Source organism: Hyla sarda, chromosome 1, assembly GCF_029499605.1.
Source record: "Hyla sarda isolate aHylSar1 chromosome 1, aHylSar1.hap1, whole genome shotgun sequence".
NCBI classification, from domain to species: domain Eukaryota; kingdom Metazoa; phylum Chordata; class Amphibia; order Anura; family Hylidae; genus Hyla; species Hyla sarda.
The window spans coordinates 386,889,296-386,904,215 of NC_079189.1; positions in this window are offsets into that span (position 1 = coordinate 386,889,296).

A 14,920-nucleotide genomic window follows, 5' to 3' on the forward strand; every position below is an offset into this window, starting at 1 on the left:
CTCGGAAAGAGGCGTTCAATTTGTGTCGAAATTTTGGAGAGCTCTCTGTAACCAATTAAAAATCTAATAACATTTCTCGTCCTCCTATCACCCCCAATCCAATGGACAAGTAGAGAGAGTAAACCAGATTCTTGGTGACTACCTGCGACATTTTGTCTCCTCCCGCCAAGACGATTGGGTCGATCTTCTGCCCTGGGCTGAATTCTCGTACAATTTCAAAAATTCGGAATCCTCTGCCAAATCCCCATTCTTTGTGGTGTACGGCCGTCACCCTCTGCCCCCCTCCCCATTCCCACTTCTTCTGGAGTTCCTGCTGTAGATGAAGTAACACGGGATTTCTCTGTTATCTGGAAGGAGACTCAAAAGTCGCTCCTTCTGGCCTCGTCTCGTATGAAGAGACATGCAGATAAGAAGAGAAGAACTCCTCCTGTCTTTGCTCCTGGTGACAAAGTGTGGCTCTCTGCCAAATATATCCGGTTTCGTGTTTCTAGCTACAAGCTGGGTCCACGTTACCTTGGGCCATTTAACCTCTTCAGGACATAGGGCGTATGGATACGCCCTGCATCCCGAGTCCTTAAGGACCGAGGGCATATCCATACGCCCGTGGGAATTCCGGCCCCCACCGCTAGCCGGTTGGGGACCGGAGCCGGATGCCTGCTGAAATCGTTCAGAAGGCATCCCGGCATATCGCCCAGGGGGGTCATTATGCCCCCCCATGTCGGCGATCGCCGCAGATCGCTGGACAATTCAGTCCAGCGATCTGCGGCGATTCCGGGTCAATCGGGTCTCCAGTGACCCGATGACCCGGAATTACTGGCTGTTCGGGGCCGTCTCTGACGGCCCCGAACAGCCAGAGCCTGCAGGGGTGAGGTGGCACTGGTGCCACCTCACGATCGCCCTGATTCGTCGGCCGGATTACCGGCCGACCAATCAGGGCGCCTGCTGCGGGTGTCACTCCCGCACCCGCTCCGCCCCTCTTCTGGAGGACGTGAGCGGGTGCGGGACGTGCACCCCGGGTGCTGGGGACCCCGATCCCCGGCGCCCCTGTTGGGATCGGGGCCCCAGGAGCAGCTGCGGCGGCGGGACTGACCTGCAGCGTCTGGATCGTTGGAGGTGAGTGACAGCCTCCTGCTGTTGCTTAGCAACAGCTCCCAGCATGCAAAAAGGGCATGCTGGGAGCTGTAGTTATGCAACAGCAGGAGGCAGACCACCACAACTCCCAGCATTCCCTTATGGGCATGCTGGGACTTATGGTTTTGCAACAGCTGGAGGCACATTCTTTCTATGGAAAAGTGTACCTTCAGCTGTTGTATAACTACAACTCCCAGCTTGCACAAACAGCTAAAGTGCATGCTGGGAGTTGTAGTGGTGCATCTGCTGGTTGCATAACTACAACTCCCAGCATGCCCGTTGGCTGTCGGTGACTGCTGAGAGTTGTAGTTTTGCAACAGCTGAAGGCACACTGGTTGTGAAACTCAGAGTTTATTTTTACCTAACTCAGTGTTTCACGACCGGTGTGCCTCCAGCTGTTGCAAACTACAACTCTCAGCAGCCACCGTACACCATGCACTGTACATGCTGGGAGTTGTAGTTTTGCAACAGCTGGAGGCACACTGGTTGTGAAACACTGAGTTAGGTCACAAACTCAGTGATACATAACCAGTGTGCCTACAGTTGTTGCAAAACTGCAACTCTCAGCAGTCACCGACAGCCAACGGGCATGCTGGGAGTTGTAGTTATGCAACAGCTGGATGTCCCCCCCAATGTGAGTGTACAGGGTACACTCACATGGGCTGCAAATTTGAGCTGCCGCAAACTTTCTGCTGCAGCTCAAATTGCCAGCGAGAAACTACTGTGAACCCCCGCCCGTGTGACTGTACCCTAAAAACACTACACTACACTAACAAAAAATAAAATAAAAAGTAAAAAACACTACGTATACACATACCCCTACACAGCCCCACCTCCACTCCCCAATAAAAATGAAAAACGTCTGGTACGCCACTGTTTCCAGAACGGAGCCTCCAGCTGTTGCAAAACAACTCCCAGTATTGTCGGACAGCCGTTGACTCTCCAGGCATGCTGGGAGTTTTGCAACAGCTGGAGGCACCCTGTTTGGGAATCACTGGCGTAGAATACCCCTATGTCCACCCCTATGCAATCCCTAATTTAGGCCTCAAATGCGCATGGCGCTCTCACTTTGGAGCCCTGTCGTATTTCAAGGCAACAGTTTAGGATCACATATGGGGTATCGCCGTACTCGGGAGAAATTGTGTTACAAATTTTGGGGGGTATTTTCTGCTTTTACCCTTTTTAAAAATGTAAAATTTTTGGGAAAACAAGCATTTTAGGTAAAAAAAAAAAAATTTTTTTACATATGCAAAAGTCGTGAAACACCTGTGGGGTATAAAGGTTCACTTAACCCCTTGTTATGTTCCCCGAGGGGTCTAGTTTCCAAAATGGTATGCCATGTGGTTTTTTTTTTTCTGTCCTGGCACCATAGGGGCTTCCTAAATGCGGCATGCCCCCAGAGAAAAATTTGCGTTCAAAAAGCCAAATGTGACTCCTTCTCTTCCGAGACCTGTAGTGCGCCAGCAGAGCACTTCTCACCCCCATATGGGGTGTTTTCTGAATCGGGAGAAATTGGGCTTCAAATTTTTAGGGGTATTTTCTGCTATTACCCTTTTTAAAAATAAAATTTTTTGGGGAAAACAAGCATTTTAGGTAAATTTTTTTTTTTTTTTTTACATTTGCAAAAGTCGTGAAACACCTGTGGGGTATTAAGGTTCACTTTATCCCATGTTACATTCCCCGAGGGGTCTAGTTTCCAAAATGGTATGCCATGTGTTTTTTTTTTTGCTGTTCTGGCACCATAAGGGCTTCCTAAAGGTAACATGCCCCCAAAAAAACATTTCAGAAAAACGTACTCTCCAAAATCCCCTTGTCGCTCCTTCCCTTCTGAGCCCTCTACTGCGCCCGCCGAACACTTTACATAGACATATGAGGTAGGTCCTTACTCGAGAGAAATTGGGCTACAAATACAAGTAAAAATTTAGTCCTTTTACCCCTTGTAAAAATTCTAAAATTGGGTCTACAAGAACACGTGAGTGTAAAAAATGAAGATTGTGAATTTTCTCCTTCACTTTGCTGCTATTCGTGGGAAACACCTAAAGGGTTAAAACGCTGACTGAATGTCATTTTGAATACTTTGGGGGGTGTAGTTTTTATAATGGGGTCATTTATGGGGTATTTCTAATATGAAGACCCTTCAAATCCACTTCAAACCTGAACTGGTCCCTGAAAAATACTGAGTTTGAAAATTTTGTGAAAAATCGGAAAATTGCTGCTGACCGTTGAAGCCCTCTGGTGTCTTCCAAAAGTAAAAACACGTCAATTTTATGATGCAAACATAAAGTAGACATATTGTATATGTGAACCAAAAAAAAATGTATTCGGAATATCCATTTTCCTTACAAGCAGAGAGCTTCAAAGTTAGAAAAATGCAAAATTTTCACATTTTTCATCAAATTTACGGATTTTTCACCAAGAAAGGATGCAAGTATCGACAAAAATTTACCACTATGTTAAAGTAGAATATGTCACGAAAAAACAATCTCGGAATCAGAATGATAACTAAAAGCATTCCAGAGTTATTAATGTTTAAAGTGACAGTGGTCAGATGTGCAAAAAACGCTCCGGTCCTTAAGGCCAAAATGGGCTCCGTCCTGAAGGGGTTAAAGTCAAAAGTCAAATCAATTCTGTCTCCTACAAACTTCATCTTCCTCCTTCTCTTCGTATTCCTAACTCCTTTCATGTTTCCCTTCTCAAACCTCTCGTTCTTAACCGCTTTTCCCCCAAGGTCACCGGCTCCTGCTCCTGTCTCTGGCTCCTCTGATGTCTTCACGGTAAAATAAATCCTCGCCTTCAAGGTGGTCAGAGGTAAAAAAAAAAATTCTCGTTGACTGGGAGAATTGTGGCCCCGAAGAGAGGTCTTGGGAGCCCAAGGACAATATCCATAGGAACTCATCCATAGGTTCCTGGGCTCCAAAAAGAGGGGCAGACCTAAGGCGGGGAGGTACTGTTACGCCGAGCGCTCCGGGTCCCTGCTCCTCCCCGGAGCGCTCGCGGCGTTCTTCTCAGTGCAGCACCCCGGTCAGACCCGCTGACCGGGAGCGCTGCACTGGTATCTCCGGCGGGGATGCGATCCGCGTAGCTGGACGCGCCCACCCGCGGGTCGCATCCCAATCTCCTCTTGCTGCTCTGTCCCGTCGCACGCGGCCCCGCTCTCTAGGGTGCGCGCTCGCCGGCTCTCTGAAATTTAAAGGGCCAGTGCACCATTAATTGGTGCCTGTCCCAATCAGTACCTACACCTGCGCTATGTGTATATAAACTCACTTCCTCTTCCTGTCCTTGCCGGATCTTGTTGCCTTGTGCCCTGTGAAAGCGTTTAGTGTGTTTCCAAGCGTGTGTACCCAGACCTTCTGCTGTTGCCCCTGACTACGACTCTTGCTGCCTGCCCTGACCTTTTGCTACGTCCGACCTTGCTCTTGCCTTGTCCTTGTGTACCGCGCCTGTCTCAGCTGTCAGCTGGGGTTGAGTCGCTATCGGGTGGAACGACCTGGGGGTTACCTGCCGCTGCAAGTCCATGCCGCTTTGCGGCGGGCTCTGGTGAAAACCAGTAACCCCTTAGATTCCGTTCCCCTGGTACGGCCCACGCCATCACCCCACTGACACAGAGAACCACCACCAGTGTCCTCGCTGCATACCAGTCCGAATCCTGACAAGTACACTTGGAACAGCGTAAAACACCAGCCGGTGATCACTTTTGCTTGGACTTTCACAATATGTAGGCCCTTGACAGATTAACAGGTACAAAATGGTACACTACTTAGATGTACGTATGCGGTATGCACTGAAGAGGGCAGAAAAATTTGCTACAATATGCCAAAAAACTTTGTATGTTTGTAAAACACCAGCTGGTGAGTACTATTGCTTGGACTTTCACAGTATGTAGGCCCTTGACAGATTAACAGTTACAAAATGGTACACTACTTAGATGTAGTTATGCGGTATGCACGTATGAGGGCAAAAAAATGCGCTACAATACACTTAGAAAACGTAATTTCGTAAAACTCCAGCCGGTGATTACTTTTGCCTGGACTTTCCCAGTATCTAGACTTGTTACAGATTTACAGATACAAAATAGTAGACTGCTTTGATGTAGGTATGTGGTATGCACATATAAGGAAAGAAAAATGCACTACAGTCCACTGAAAAAACATATTTTTGCACAGCAGCAGGACACAACAGTACAGCCCCACAAAAAAAAATTAAAATAAATGTGTATTAGCCCCTGCGATTTGCGGCAATACCATGCTGATCTCTGGGACCCGACCGCCCGGTAATTTTGCATGATCCCGGTTGTCACAGACAGCTAGGACCATGCTGAAGGCTAGGAGCGAGGTGGCAAGCCTGCCACCTCCTCCTATCCCCTACGATCCGTCGATTAGCTAACCGACCAATCGCAGGGGGGGGGCGGTTACTTCCTCCCGCCCTGCCCGGCACCTGGAAGTCCGGAGAGGACAGGAGGAAGACCGGAGGACGCGGCGGGAGACGCGGGATTGCTGGGGCCCGGCCCCGGTACTTACCTCGTCCCTGAAGACCCGGATGAAGACGGGTGAGTTCCTCTTCAGCCGCGGTCGGGCCCTTTACAGCAGTCCTCCAGATGTTGCAAAACTACAACTCCAAGCATGCTGGGAGTTGTAGTTTGGCAACATCTGGCTCTAAAGATTTTGCAACATCTGGGGCTGCTGTAAAGGGCCCGACAGCGGCTGAAGAGGAACTCACCGTCTTCATCAGGGTCTATCAGGGACGATGGTTTGAACACGACGGGGCCGGTGAACCAGCCAATCCAGTGTTTCCCAGCCCGGTTCCTCCAGGCTTTCACTACTGTCCACATCCGGACTTCCACGGTGCGGGCAGGGCGGGAGGAAGTCACCGCCCCCCCCCTCTGAATGTACAGGGTACATTCACATGGGCAGGGGGCTTACAGTGAGTATCAGGCTGCAAGTTTGCGATGCAGCAAATTTGGCGCGGCAGCTCAAACTCACTGTAATCCCCCGCCCGTGTGACTGCACCCTAAAAACACTACACTACCACAAAATAAAATAAAAAGTAAAAAACACAACATATACACATACCCCTACACAGCCCCCCTCCCCTCCCCAATAAAAATGAAAAACGTCTGGTACGTTACAAAACAACAACTCCCAGTATTGTCGGACAGCCATTGACTGTTCAAGCATGCTGGGAGTTTTGCAACAGCTGGAGGCACCCTGTTTGGGAATCACTGGCGTAGAATACCCCTTTGTTCACCCCTATGCAAATACCTAATTCTGGCCTCAAATGCACATGGCGCTCTCACTTTGGAGCCCTGTCGTATTTCAAGGCAACAGTTTAGGGCCACATATGGGGTATCAACGTACTCGGGAGAAATTGCCTAACAAATTTTTGGGGGGCTTTTTCTCCTTTCACACCTTATGAAAAGGTGAAGTTGGGGTCTACACCAGCATGTTAGTGTAAAAAAATAAATTGTTTACACTAACATGCTGGTGTTGCCCTATACTTTTCATTTTGACAAGAGGTAAAAGGGGAAAAAAGCCCCCAAAATTTGAAATGCAATTCCTCCCGAGTACGGAGATACCCCATATGTGGGCGCAAAGTGCTCTGGGGGCGCACAACAAGGCCAAGAAGGGAGAGCGCACCATGTACATTTGAGGTGATTTGCACAGGGGTGGCTGATAGTTACAGCGATTTTGACAAACGTAAAAAAAAAAAAAAACACATGTGACCCCATTTCGGAAACTACACCACTCACGGAATATAATGAGGGGTGCAGTGAGAATTTACCCCCCACTGGTGTCTGACAGATCTTTGGAACAGTGGGCGGTGCAAATTAAAAATTTTGTACAGCCCACTGTTCCAAAGATCTGACAGACACCATTGGGGGGGGGGGGGGGTAAATGCTCACTGTACCCCTCATTACATTCTGTGAGGGGTCTAGTTTCCAAAATGGAATGCAAAAGTAGTGAGACCCCTGTGGGGTATTAATGCTCACTTTATTCCTTGTTACATTCCTCAAGGGGTCTAGTTTCCAAAATGGTATGCCATGTGGGTTTTTTTTTTGCTCTACAAAAGCACCATAGGGGCTTCCTAAATGCGACACGCCCCCGAGCAAAATTTGCTCTCAAAAAGCCAAATATGACTCCTTCTCTTCTGAGCAGTTCGCCCGTAGTGCACTTCTGGTCAACTTATGGGGTATCTCCCTACTCAGAAGAGATGGGGTTACAAATTTTCGGGGTATTTTCTGCTATTAATCCTTGCAAAAATGTGAAATTTGGGGGGAAACACACATTTTAGTGAAATTTATTTTAATTTTTTTACATATGCAAAAGTCGTGAAACACCTGTGGGGTATTAAGGCTTACTTAATTCCTTGTTACGTTCCTCAAGGGGTCTTGTTTCCAAAATGGTGTGGCATGTGTTTTTTTTTTTTTTTTTGCTGTTCTGGCACCATAGGGGCTTCCTAAATGCAACATGCCCCCCAAAAACCATTTCCGAAAAACGTACTCTCCAAAATCCCCTTGTCGCTCCTTCGCTTCTGAGCCCTCCACTGCGCCCGCCGAACACTTTACATAGACATATGAGGTATGTGCTTACTCGAGAGAAATTGGGCTACAAATATAAGTATAAATGTTCTCCTTTTACCCCTTGTAAAAATTCAAAAATTGGATCTACAAGAACATGCAAGTGTAAAAAATTAAGATTGTGAATTTTCTCCTTCACTTTGCTGCTATTCCTGTGAAACACCTAAAGGGTTAAAAGGCTGACCGAATGTTATTTTGAATACTTTGGGGGGTGCAGTTTTTATAATGGGGTCATTTGTGGGGTCTTTCTAAGATGAAGACCCTTCAAATCCACTTCAAACCTGAACTGGTCCCTGAAAAATAGTGAGTTTGGAAATTTTGTGAAAAATTGGAAAATTGCTGCTGAACTTTGAAGCCCTCTGGTGTCTTCCAAAAGTAAAAACATGTCAATTTTATGATGCAAACATAAAGTGGACATATTGTAAATGTGAATAAAAAAATAATAATTTTGAATATCCATTTTCCTTGCAAGCAGAGAGCTTCAAAGTTAGAAAAATGCAACATTTTCAAACTTTTTCATAAAATTTTGGGATTTTTCACCAAGAAAGGATGCAAGTTACCAAAAAAAATTACCACTGTGTTAAAGCAGAATATGTCACGAAAAAACATTCTCGGAATTAGAATGATAACTAAAAGCATTCCAGAGTTATTAATGTTTAAAGTGACAGTGGTCAGATGTTCAAAAAATGGCTGGGTCCTAAGGTGTAAAATGGCTGGGTCCTTAAGAGGTTAACCCCTAAATTGCACTCTGTCACATAGCATTAACAATGGTGTGAACTGCTGGTTATTAATCCGTCTACAGACTAGTATAAGCAGCAGATGATATCTTGTGGGAAAAATACACAGAATTGCGCTGAAAAATCATTCCTGGCTCCTGTGATACGGTTCATGAAGTTAAGACAGCTTGTTGATATGTATTAGGCAACGAAAAGCTACCTGCCCCTCTCTGATAAAATGCTGAATAAAGTGACGGGGAGGTTAACCACATGAGGACAGAGGGTTTTTCCACTTTCGTTTTTTCCTCCTTACCTTTTAAAAATCATAACCCTTTCAATTTTGCACCTAAAAATCAATATGATGGCTTATTTTTTGTGCCACCAATTCTACTTTGTAATGACATCAGTCATTTTACCCAAATATCTATGGCGAAACGGGAAAAAAATCATTGTGCGACAAAATTGAAGAAAAAAAGCAATTTTGTCATTTTGGGGGCTTCCGTTTCTACGCAGTACATTTTTCGGTAAAAATGACACCTTATCTTTATTCTGTAGGTCCCTATGATTAAAATGATACCCTACTTATATAGGTTTGATTTTGTTGTACTTCTGGAAAAAATCATAGCTACATTCAGGAAAATGTATACGTTTATGATTGTCATCTTCTGAGCCCCATAACTTTTTTATTTTTTCACGTACAGGGTGGTATGAGGGCTCATTTTTTGCGCCATGAGCTAAAGTTTTTAGCAGTACCATTTATGTATTCATCAGACTTTTTGCTCACTTTTATTCATTTTTTCATGATATAAAAAGTGACCAAAAATACGATATTTTTGACTTTGGAATCTTTTTGCACATACGCCATTGACCGTGCGGTTTAATTAACAATATTTATTTATAATGCTGACACATGATTTCCGCACATGGCGATACCACATATGTTTATATTTATTTTTATTTACACAGTTTTTTTTTATGGGAAAAGGGGTGTGATTCAAACTTTTATAAGGGAAGGGGTTAAATGATCTTTATTCACTTTTTTTTTCATTTTTTTTGCAATGTTGTAGCTCCCATAGGGTTATAAACCACTGCACACACTGATCTTTTATATTAATCAATGGTTTCTCATAGGAAATCATTGATCAAGGATTCTGCCGCTTGACTGCTCATGTCTGAATCTCAGGCACTGAGCAGTCAATCAGCGATCAGACAGCAAGGAGAAAGGTAGGGGACCCTCATGCTGTCCTGTAAGCTGGTCGGGATGCCGCAATTTCATTGCGGCGATCCCGAACAGCCCCCTGAGCTAACCGGCAATGGTTTACATTCACTTTAGACGTGACGTTCAACTTTGAACGCCGCATCTAAAGGGTTAATAGAGTGCGGCACTGCGATCAGTGCTATTAGCCACAGGTCCTGGCCATTGCAGGGTGCCGGGCCCGACCCGCTATACACCCTCCGTCCCCAACAAGTTAATGACTGGTGTAAAAATCAGTGAGAACAAGCACTGCTCTCTGTCCACAACACTGATGTGACTAGCAGTTGGAAGTGGAACGCAGCGCTATGATTAATTCAGCGTGTCTGTGTAACACAGAGACATGCAGTCCGTCCTATCCCTCTACAGTGTATGGCATGAAATGAGCAGCCGCAAAATGGCTGCTGATTATATAGGGTTGTGACATCACAGGGGTGAATGAATGCTGATAGGCTGCATCCTGCATCTGACTCGCGGTCATTCCGCCTACCTCCCTTCCCGCCTTGCCTTCCCAGCATTCCCTGCCCCATGTACTGATATGTTAATCTGCCATTTTAGGTGTCCTGGAGCCTGGAACGCTGTTAAATGGAGTTTATTTGAACGATAGAATAGCGGCGATATTCACATTAGTTGCGAATCAAATAAATCCTGAAATTTGTAACGAATTCGGGTTCGTCTGCTTTGATTCGCTCATCTTTAATAATTATATTAATAATAGTGAAAATGTAAAAAAAATATTTAATACAATGCAGTTATTTGCTAAAAAAAAATATTATAGACACATTAAATAAGAAACAATACATCAATTGATATTCTGGTTTGATGTCTGTACTCTTGAAGTTCTGTTCTTTGAATCCTTTAGAGATGACAGACAGAATCGGAATACTCATAAAATACCATTTTTAAAGCAATAATTAGGTCAAAGAGAAACTAAATGTCATTATGGAAATGTCTAAAATCAGTTTAAACCAAGACTATGATTAAGAGAAAAACTTCATCTCTTTCAGAAGCACGTTCATAAACACAAAGATAAAACAGAATAAAAAGATCAAAGAAAATAAGTAAATTATTTGATAGAGCTGAATGGTAGCATCACAGCAAAAGCATAAGTTTTGTCTGAAAAGTTAAAATGTGATTATTCCATATTTGTGTAACACGTCTTAATTTATACATATGCAGATTTGCTGGAACTAGAATATAACTTTAACCTAAGGTTAGCAAAAGAGAAAAAATTATGAAATATTACATTTACCTTACAATATGTTTGTGTTTTCAGGTCTGCAATAATATTTGGTGAACAAAAAAGCTGGCAGGTCCCCTCACGGTGTTGAATGCTATAGTCTGCTGGCACATGGAAGCAGAACATGGGCTTGTTACAAAGAGGAGGTACGACCACAGTGCAGATCGATGAGCATTTGGTAATTCTCTGTGTTTGTGTTTAAAGGGGTACTCCTTTTAAATGAACTGATGCCAGAAAATTAAACAGATTTGTAAATTACTTCTATAAAAAAAAATCTTTACCCTTCCAGTACTTTTTAGCACAGAGGAAACTCTTTTCTTTTTAATTTCTTTTTGTCTTGTCCACAGTGCTCTCTGCTGACACCTCTGTCCATGTCAGGAACTGTCCAGAGCAGCATAGGTTTGCTATGTGGATTTTCTCCTGCTCTGGACAGTTCCTGATACGGGCATCAGGTGTCAGCAAAGAGCACTGTGGACAAGACAAAAAAGAAATTCAAAAAGAAAAGAATTTCCTCTGTAACATACAGCTGCTAAAAAGTACCGGAAGGGTAAATATTTTTTTAATAGACTTTCTGGCACCAGTTGATTTAAAAATAAATGTTTTCCACCGGAGTACCCCTTTAATCTGTTGATGTGAGCTTTATATAGTAAATTTCACCTGGTAGAGGAAACCATGAAGGTGTGATGTGGTGTTCATCAAGCCTTAGTACTGCTTACAGATGAGAGGTAGAGATGAGCGAATATTTGAAAAATTTGATTCGGCCGATTCGCCAAATTAAAAAATCAAAAATCTATGTGATCCGAATAAATTCTCAGCAAATTTTTATTAGTAATGTATTTTAATAATGTGTTTAACAAAGTGTGTGTGTGTTTCAATTTTTTTCTCAATTTTTTTTTAACATTTTTTAGGTAGTACTACTACTCCCAGACTGTTCCATGATGGGAGTATTAGTTCCTGTACTAATAGACAGATCATCCATAATATAGCAGAGATGCAGAGTGGCTCTATACAGCATTCACATCTCTGCACTATTCTCCTGGCCGGCCAGTGATGTGAATAGAAATTCACATCACTCATTCATATTTTTCACCCCCAGGGTTGGGTTTGGCCGAATCGTGGCAGCCAATCCCCGCTCTCAGCGCGAAATAGGAAAGGTGAGTGACCTGCCGGAGTACAGAGCAGAGATGCGAGCGCAAGAGAAAGCCGCTCCACATCTCAGGGATGAAGAATAATCGCAGCGGGTGTCAGGAGTGACACCCGCTGTGATCTGTCCTTAATTGCAGGTACTACTGCTCCCAACATGGAGCACTGCTCCATGTTGGGAGTTGTAGTACCTGCATTAATGTTTCATGATGAGGGTTGTAGTACAGGGGCTGATAAATTGATCACACTGGGTCTCACTTCTGAGACCAGATGCGATCAGAAGTTATTACATAGGGGAGCAGGCGGCATGCTCCACTCCACTGCGATGTACGGTGTATTTTTGCTTTCATTTTTAAATTCCCAGCTGGGAGCCCTGAATGGCCGGTACAGAGGAGCCATTCAGGGCTTCTGGCAGGGTTTTAAAATTTACAGTGTGCCTAATTACTGTATAATCACATTCCCCCTGACTTAGGTATATTAATTGCATTCCCCCCATATGTATATGAATGATTCCCCCCCTCTACCTGCTGCCAGATCATCTTCTAGCACTGTCACAGCACACAGCAGTGACAGAGAGAAGCAGAGGAGAATGGAGGGACCTGTCTCCCCTGTGCGCTGCTTCATTCATTCACTGCCGCCACCGTTTCCAGACATGACCCCTCTGCTGCCCTGTTCCAAGCGCAACAAGAGCGCACAGCAGGGGCATGCCAGTCTATTCCCCACTGCTCATCTCCGTACCCGACGGAGATGAGCAGTGTGGAATAGCCTGACATATCGGTTGGCGGTGGGGAATGAATGAAGCAGCGCACATGGGAGACAGGTCCCTAAATTCTCCTCTGCTCCTCTCTGTCAGATACGGAGATGAGCAGCAGGGAATGGAATGGCATGTCCCTGCTGTGCGCTGTGACAATGCTAGAAGATGGCAGGGCAGCAGGCAGGGGGGGAAATCATACATATACACATGGGAGGAATAAAATTAATATACTTAAGTCAGGGGGAATGTGATTATACAGTAATTAGGCACACTATAAGTTTAAGAACCCTGTCGGGAGCCCTGAATGGCTCCTCCATACCGGCCATTCAGGGCTCCCAGCGGGGAATTTAAAAATTAAAGTAAAAATACATCGTACATCGCAGGGGAGTGGAGCATGCTGCCCACTTCCCTGTTTAATAACTTCTGATCGCATCGGATCTCAGATGTAAGACCCGGTGCGATCAATCGCTCAGCCCCTGTAAACCCCCATCATGGAACAGAGTCAGTTCCATGATGGGGGTAGTAGTACAAACACTAATGTAGCCTCCCCAGCTGCTGGCAGACTCCGGTAGCCAGGGAACTACTACTCCTGTCATGGAAAGAAGTATGCTCCATGATGGGAGTAGTAGTACACTCGGCTGCGGGAGTCTGCCCGAGGCTGATACTAACGGATGAAAAACTGATGCAAATGGATGCCACTAAATGGCATTCATTTGCATCCGATATTAGAATGGTCCATTTAGCAGGCAATAACAGAGGCAATATGAACTTTAGTGATCCAAAAAAGTGATGGAGATACCTTTTTTAAATAAAATTTTGTAGGGTACCATTAAAAAAAGATAGTAAAAAAGATACAGTAGTAATGGAAAAATTGTATTTAACAAAATGTATCTTTATTTTAACGAAATTTTAATAAATTTTTAAACAGGGATCAATTTATGAGGGCAAGCAGGGCACTAAAAATGTTGCCGACAATAAAAAAAAATATGTAGTGTGTGTGTTTTTCACTTTTTAATTTTTTTTTTTTTTTTTAGGTATTACTACTACTCCCAGCATGGAACACACTTTTCCATGATGGGAGTAGTAGTATCTGTACTAATTGACAGATCGCCCGTGTCACTTCTGACACCCGGTGCGATCCTCCTGTAAAATGTATAGATGCGGCCAGCCGCTCTTCTATGGCCCCCGCACTGCTATATATATATTTATATATATATATATATATATATATATATATATATATATATATATACCTATTCATATTTCCCGCAGAGAGCTGTGATTGGCCAGACGGTTTCAGCCACTCACAGCTCTCTGCAGGAAATATGAATAATAGGTTTATATACGGCATATACGCATACTACAGTGGGACAGAGCGGCCGGCCACCCGCATTTATACATTATACAGGACGATCGGATCGGGTGCCAGACGTGACACTTGCTGTGAACTGTCTATTAATGCAGGTACTACAGCTCCCAACATGAAGAGCAGTAGTACATGCAGTTGAGAACAGATCCCAGCAGGTATCACTCCTGACACCTGATGCGATCGTCCTATCTATTGCAGAGATGCGAGTGCAGGAGAAAGCCGCTTGCATCTATACATTATATAGGACGATTGCAGGGGTGTTGATGATGAAGAAATTCGTTATTTATAATTGAGTGGAAGTTCGGATTCGGTCCGAATTGAATTTTTCATGAAATTCGGAACAAATTCGACTTAATCAGATTCAATACATCATCTCTAATGAGAGGGGAACACAACAGACAGAAAACAGAAGTGCAATCCCTGGCAAAAAATTTTAACAAAATCAATCCTTGTTTAATATCTTAATAACTGCTGATACTTCTTTCTACAGCAGTATTTAAGGGTACTTATTCTAGCCCACCGTAATGGGGCTAGAATAAGCTTTAGCAGTTCTCCTGTACAGGCATCATGGGAGCTCGGACAACAGTATGGCAGTCAAATCATGGCCCCTGCATGGGAAAAGTGCCTGCATGCAGTTTACCTCCTAGATCACCTCCTCCTAGATTTACCTCCTGTCATCCCCAGCCACTGCGATCTTTAGGCATGACAAGTCCTCCCCCTACTGTGCCATAAAACACACTT